The sequence below is a fragment of the Humulus lupulus genome, chromosome 8 (genome assembly GCF_963169125.1).
Source record: "Humulus lupulus chromosome 8, drHumLupu1.1, whole genome shotgun sequence".
NCBI lineage: Eukaryota > Viridiplantae > Streptophyta > Magnoliopsida > Rosales > Cannabaceae > Humulus > Humulus lupulus.
The window spans coordinates 175,773,192-175,781,219 of NC_084800.1; the positions used below are offsets into that span (position 1 = coordinate 175,773,192).

The 8,028-nt window shown below is 30.1% G+C and overlaps 1 non-coding gene across 1 annotated transcript; it reads right to left on the minus strand.

The window, feature by feature from the left end:
- Nucleotides 1–234: 234 nt before the first annotated feature.
- Nucleotides 235–341, minus strand: LOC133798992 (small nucleolar RNA R71). Its single transcript, XR_009876202.1, has one exon. It is a non-coding gene; the product is annotated as a small nucleolar RNA R71 (small nucleolar RNA).
- Nucleotides 342–8,028: the final 7,687 nt, after the last annotated feature.

The following is an 8,028-nucleotide window of genomic DNA, read 5'->3' on the forward strand; positions in this document are numbered from 1 at the left end:
TATGGGTTAGATAGAGAGGATCTTTACATGTATGTCAAAGATTTCTTAGAAATTTTCTCAACATTTAAATTTCAAAAAATTTCTGAAGAGTCGATCAAACTATGATTGTTTCCTTTTTCATTAAAAGACAAATTAAAAGCTTGGTTAAATTCCCTTCCCACTGGGTCTATAACTACATGAGATCAACTTTATAATAAATTATTGCTGAAATTTTTTCCTATGTCTAAAACTGATAGTTTAAGGAGAGAAATCTCTGAGTTTTTTCAAAAAGATAATGAAGAGTTTTATGAATGTTGGAAAAGATTTAAAGATTTATTATTAAAATGTCCTCATCATGGTTTTGAAAAATAGAGACTTGTAAAATATTTTTATGATGGTTTGACTCCCTCTAATCGTCAAATGATTCAATCTATGCATATTGGAAATTTTTTAAAAATTTCAAGGACAAGAGGCATGGGACGCCCTTGAAGATTTATCTGTAAATTCACAACAATGGAATTATTTTGATCCTAGGTCTATGTCAACTAATTCACCAAAAAGAGGAGGAATGTATGAAGTAAAAGAAGAATTAGACTTAAGAACATCCTTAGACAAATTAGCGAGAAAAGTAGAAGCTTTAGCCATAAGCCAAACTATAAATTCTCCAATACAACCAAGAAAAGATGTTTGTTCTATATGTTCTAGTTCTTGACATAATGCCCAATCATGTCCTTCCTACCAAGAAGCCTTTTCTGAGGAGGCCAATGCTCTTCATTCTTATGGGAAACCAAATGATAGCCCATTTTCATCCACCTACAATCCAAATTAGAGAAACCATCCGCACTTTTCATGGAGACAAAACCAACCCCAAATGAATCAAGGGCACCAATAAAATACACAAAACCAAACTCATGCCCCACAAAATCAACCATATCCTGAACAAAGGAAACCTTCATTAGAAGATACTTTACATAAATTTATGCAATCCACTCAACAATTCCTACAAAATCAATCTCAATCAATTACCAAACTCGAGACACAAGTAGGACAACTCGCTACTGCTTTAGCTGATAGAGAAAAAGGAACATTCCCTAGTCAACCTATCCCTAATCCAAAATGTCAATATGAGATAAGAAAGTCTAGTTATAATGGAGAATTCAAATCAATTTCAACTCTTAGGTCCGAAAAGAACATTGTCAAACCCGATTACATACCCGAGGTTGAAAAAGAAAAAGAAAAAGAAATGAGTTAGCCTTCTAGTTCTAATGCCAATGACTCTTCAAACAAGGAAACTCCAATCCATCATTTCATTCCAAAAGCCCCATTCCCACAAAGATTACTTCCAATTAAAAAAGGCGGCCAATACAATGACATCTTAGAAGTTTTTAAACAAGTTAGTATTAATATCCCTTTCTTAGATGCCATTAAACAAATTCCTGCCTACTCTAAATTTTTAAAGGATCTTTGTACTGTTAAAAGAAACACTAATGTTCCTAAAAAGGTGTTTTTAACTGAACAAGCTAGTTCTATTATTCAATATAAGATTCTTGTTAAATATAAAGATCCTGGGTGTCCCACAATTTCATGCATTATTGGTGATCATTTTATTAACAAAGCTTTACTTGATTTGGGTGCTAGTGTAAATTTATTGCCTTTTTCTGTTTTTAAGCAACTTGGCCTTGGTGAACTAAAACCTACCTCTATAATTCTTCAATTCGCCGATCGTTCTGTGAAAATTCCTAGAGGAATTATAGAGGATGTTTTGATAAAAGTTGATAAATTTTATTTTCCTGTTGAATTCATTGTTCTTGATACTCAACTTGTGGAAAATGTGCATGCTCAAATTCCTATCATTTTAGGTAGACCATTCTTAGCTACATCTAATGCAATCATAAATTGTCGTAATGGTTTTTTTAAATTATCTATTGGAAATATGACTGTTGAATTGAGTGTATTTAATGTTGTTAAATTTGTTGAGTGTGAGGAAGTGCATGAAGTTAACATGATAGATAGTATTTGTGAAGATGATGGAAATGACTTACTAGACTTTTGTGAAAAATACTTTGGTATGAACTTGCATGTTGATGACTCTAATGATGATGTGAATTCTTTGCGAGCGCATATACCCTTAAATGAAACCAAAGATGAACCTTTTTCACCCTTAGATCATGTTCAATCAATGTCTGAGTCTCCAAAGTTAGATCTTAAACCTTTACCAGAAAATATAAAATATGCTTTTCTAGGAGAATCTGAAACCTTACCTGTTATCATAGCATCCGCCTTAGATAAAGAACAAGACGATAAATTGTTAGATGTACTTAGAAAACATAAAGAAGCCATAGGTTGGACCATTGGAGACATTAAAGGAATTAGCCCATCCATATGTATTCATAGAATCCATCTAGAAGAGAATGCTAAAACCTCTGGGGAATGTCAAAGAAGGCTAAATCCAAATATGAAAGAAGTAGTTAGAGAAGAGGTCATAAAATTATTAGACGTAGGTATCATTTACCTTATTTCTGATAGTCAATGGGTTAGTCCAGTTCAAGTTGTACCTAAGAAGTCTGGGATCACAGTTGTTGAAAACAAAAAAAAATGAATTAATGCCTACTAGAGTACAAACGGGGTGGAGAGTGTGCATAGACTATAGAAACTTGAATAATGTTACTAGAAAAGACCATTTTCCATTACCTTTTATTGATAAAATGCTTGAACGATTAGCTGGCCATGCATATTATTGCTTTCTTGATGGGTATTCGGGATATAACCAAATCCTCATTGCCCTAGAAAATCAAGAAAAGACTACATTTACATGCCCTTTCAGAACTTTTGCCTATCGTCGCGTGCCTTTTGGATTATGTAATGCACCTGCGACTTTTCAAAGGTGTATGATTTCAATTTTTTCTGACATGGTTCAAAGATTTCTTGAAGTATTTATGGATGATTTTTCTGTGTTTGGTTCCTCCTTTGATGAATGTTTGCACCATCTTTCACTTGTTTTGTTTCGTTGCAAAGAGAAAAACCTTGTGCTTAACTAGGAAAAATGTCATTTTATGGTTAAAAAAGGAATTGCTTTAGGTCATGTAATCTCATCTAAGGGAATAGAAGTTGATAAAGCAAAAGTTGATCTTATTTCAAAACTTTCCCCACCTAAAACCGTGAAAGAAATTAGATCATTCTTAGGCCATGCCAGTTTCTATAGAAGATTTATAAAAGACTTTAGCAAAATTTCTCGGCCTTTATGCCATTTACTTGGAAAAGAAAATACTTTTGTCTTTAATAATGATTATCATGTTGCCTTTGAAAAATTGAAAAATTTGTTGACTACTGCACCCATTATTCGACCTCCTGATTGGAAAATACCTTTTGAAATAATGTGTGATGCTTCTGATTATGCTATAGGTGTTGTCTTAGGACAAAGACTTGAAAAAATACCTCATGTAATTTACTATGCTAGCAAAACTTTAAATGATGCTCAATTAAATTATTCCACAAGCAAAGAAGAATTGCTTGCTGTTGTTTTTGCATTAGAGAAATTTAGGTCTTATCTGTTAGGATATAAAATTATTGTCTATTTTGATCATGCTGCATTAAAATATCTATTGTCGAAAAAAGATGCTAAGTCTCGTTTGATCCGTTTGATCCTACTTTTACAAGAATTCAATTTAGAAATACGAGATAAAAAAGGATCTGAAAATGTTGTTGCCGATCATTTATCTAGACTAGTTGTTGAAACTATACATGAGTCCACTCCTATCACTGAAACTTTTCCAGATGAACAATTGATGAATGTTTCTTCCTTGCCTTGGTATGCTGATATTGTTAATTATTTGGTCACTAAGGAAATACCATCTCATTGGTCTAAGCATGATAAATCTAAGTTTTATTCTGAGGTGAAAATTTTTATTTGGGATGATCCTTACTTGTTTAAATACTGTCATGATCAAATAATTAGAAGATGCATTCCAAATTGTGACCAATCAAATATCATATCTTTTTGTCACGATCATGCATGTGGAGGACATTTTAGCGGTAAGAAAACAGTTGCTAAAGTTTTACAATGTGGTTTTTATTGGCCTACTATCTTTCATGATACATATGTTTATTGTAAAGCTTGTGAACGTTGCTAGAAGTTAGGAAGTTTAACTAAAAGAAACATGATGCCTTTAAATCCTATTCTTATTATTGACATATTTGATGTTTGGGGCATTGATTTTATGGGACCATTTCCTAACTCTTTTGGTAATCTTTATATTCTTGTTGGAGTTGATTATGTGTCTAAATGGGTTAAAGCTATTGCATGCCACACTAATGACCACAAAGTTGTGCTTCGGTTTTTGAAAGAAAATATATTTTCCCGTTTTGGTTCAACACGTTCTATCATTTGTGATAACGGTACACACTTTTGTAATAAGCCATTTGAACATTTGATGAAACAATATGACATTACACATAAAGTCTCAACACCATATCACCCACAAACTAGTGGTCAAGTTGAAGTGTCTAATAGGGAAGTTAAGCACATTTTAGAAAAAACTGTGAATCCAACTAGGAAAGATTGGTCCTTAAGACTCACTGATACATTATGGGCGTATCGTACCGCGTACAAAACACCCATTGGCATGTCACCCTACAGACTTGTGTATGGGAAGGCGTGTCATTTACCTATTGAGTTAGAACATAGAGTCTTTTAGGCAATTAAGCAGTTAAACTTTTCTTTAGACGAGGCAGGTGAGAAACGAAAGCTTCAACTAAATGAACTAGACGAAATTAGGAATGATGCATATGACTATTCAAAAAAGTATAAGGATCGCATGAAATTTTACCATGACAAAAATATTTTGAGAAAATATTTTTCTCTAGGTCAGAAAGTCCTTTTATACAACTCTTGTTTGCATTTATTCCCGGGAAAGTTACGCTCTAGGTGGTCCGATCCTTACATTGTTCGTACTGTTTTTCCACATGGAGCTATTGAAATTGAAAATCCTAAAAATGGTGATATATTTAAAGTTAATGGAAAAAAATTAAAACCATTTTTAGAATTAAAAACTGATGAAGTGGATGAGATCCTCCTTGAGGACCCTGTTTACCATGCTCTTTGATTCCTATTTGATCTTGATAACTGGTGTTTTATTTGCTTTGTTTGTTTTATGTGTGATTTAATTTTTGTTTGTTGTATCTTTTACTCTCTTAGCGATGCACCATATCGAGGTACAACCATTCTAAACTCTAAACTCTTGTCAATTTTAATTTATATTTATATTTTGACACATTGATGACAATGCTTAAATTAAGTTTGTGGGTATCGAGTTTATATGGTTATTATTAGTAAGGAGAGTATGATTTATTGTTTTTTTGCTTTGCGTTGTGTTTAATTTTTATGTTTTGTGTTAATTTTTGTTTTTATTTATGTTTGTTTGAAAAAAAAAAACTTTACTAATTTTTGTGTTTTGTAAAAGTATATATATTGTTGTCTTGTTAAAAAACAAAAATTAAAAAAAAATTAAAATTTTTTTAAAAAAAAAATTAAAAATCCTTTTTAATTTTCATTTTCAATGATAAAAAAAATCAAAATCAAAATAAAAAAAATTGGTGATATTTTTCATTTTCAATGATAAAAATCTTTGAGTTTGAATTTAATTATCTTAAAAATATGAATAATATTTAAGCTTTATTTTTAATTATGGGTCAATTTTGCTTGTAACAAAAATTACATTTTTCATACACAAGAATACTCTTATTTCCTATAAGTTTAAGTGAAAAATAATTTTAATGAAAACCTATTTTTAAAAGCAAAATTGACAATTTAATTAATTACATAAGCTTAACTTTTATTCATAATAATTTTTTAGAATTATTTTCATTGTGCAATTTTTGAGAAATCCTTTTTATATCACCAATAAAAAAAATGTGTGTTTTTAATTTTCTTTTGCTTGAGGACTAGCAAAACTATAAGTTTGGGGGTGTGATAACTCTACAAAATAAAGTTATTGTACCATAATTTATTTACTAATTGTTGCTTAGTTCTTTAATTTTTAATTGATTTATTAAGTTTTTAAGTAATTTTAAATTTATTAGTATTATCATGATTTTATATATTTTTGTGTGTTTTTATAGATATTTTATTATAATATGTTGTACTTTAAATTATTTGTAATTAATATAGTTTAGTTAGAAGTAAAATAAAAGTGCAATTTTGTTGATCTTTATTGATAAATTAAATTAAGTTTTAATTAAGTATTTTCAAATAATTAATATGATTTATTTATAATTTAAAATATTTGATTGTGATTTAATTAATTTTTTTATGTTGTAGGAATTATGTTGTATCTTTTTTGTGTTTGAAAAATAAAGAGAAAGAAAGAAGAATGTCATTTGTGAAGAGGAAATAGCAAAAATTAGCACAAGGCCATCTTCCTTCAGCAGGCCCACGCCCAGATTAGGCCCAACCTCATCAAGCTTCAGTATCACCACCTCTTCAGCAATCCCACGTGCCCTCCTTTCAGCCACCAATTGCACCCAACCCAGCCCCACGCCTCTTGCTTCAAAGGCCCAGCCGAACACCTTCACCACCCCAGGCCCAACACGCCTGAACCACGACCCAGGTGCTGCCACAGCCGCCTACCCAGCCACCGAACCAGCCACCAACAACCATCTTGAGCCCACAATGTCCTTTTGTCCCCTATGTCCAAAAATGCCAACTTTTTACCCAATTTTTCCACATATTTCACCACAAAAATCATCATTACACCCTATAATTTACCGCTACATACCATATTTATTTAATTTAATCAATTTAATTAATTTAAGTTGATTATTTTAATGTTATGATTTTGGCTATAAATATAGACTTTCAAGACTATTTTAGGGTGCTTAATTTTTGGTTACCATCTTCTTCTACCATTTTCTCTCTTCCATTTTGGGTTTTTCAAGTGCATTTTCAAGTATGTATGTCATTTATTTTGTAATTTCTACTCTAGTTATGTGCTTCTAATCTTTTTCATAAGATTATTAAGATCATGATGAAGCAACTTGTAACTAGGTAATATTTATGTTGTATGTTGATTTCCATTGTAATGCAACAAAATTTATGAATTTTTCTTCTTCATATATGTCTTTCATCTTTAATATCTCATATTTTGGATTGTTAGATAATATGCACTTTGTTCTTCACTTGGCAAAACATAATATTTTTTGTGTAAAATGTGTCATTAAATTGTACACATTCAATGCTTAGAACAAAAATATTATGTTTTGCCTTATAAATAATGTTATTTGATTTTTTGTTGTTTCATTAGATTGATTCACATTAAATACTTTGAAATTATACTTTTTGAAAAGTGAAGAAAAATCCTATCTTTTTAGATGTAATTTGTGCTTAAAATTATAAATCTATTTGGAAAATGATAGTTTGATTTATTTTAACTATCACTAAAACTTGAGAATCAATATACTAATAAATATTATTAAACTTACCTGTTGTGGATTCTAGTATCTTAATAATCTTTCTTTTTACCACTTATCTTAAAATCCTTATAGAGTTATTTTCATAATCTTAAATAGCTTTATTTTAAATACTTTATTTTATATTCATGATATTAAATCTCACCAATCTTTGGAGCTAGGTTAGAATTTATTAATTTTGGTTTAAAATAGTTTTCTTTTTTTTATTTTAGACAACTCCTTTGGGTTCGATCTCGTGCTTACACGAACACTATATTTCATATACGATTCGTGCGCTTGCGAGTATAAATTTTTAAAACATACCCGTTTTGGGTCTATCAGGTATCATCTTTTTAAGAAAAAGATAACAACTTAAATTTCAAAATTTAAATTTCCATTATCATCTTATTATTAATTAAATAAATATAATAATAATGACCAATTTTGACTATCCATATTTATCTATTCACATTTAAATAAAATAATTGATTAAAATCAATTTATTCTATTTCTACACAATTTTGAAAATTGCACAAATGCAATAATAAATTGTGCAACTTCAATTATCACATAATTACACATTTATCCTGAATAATAAATATTCTC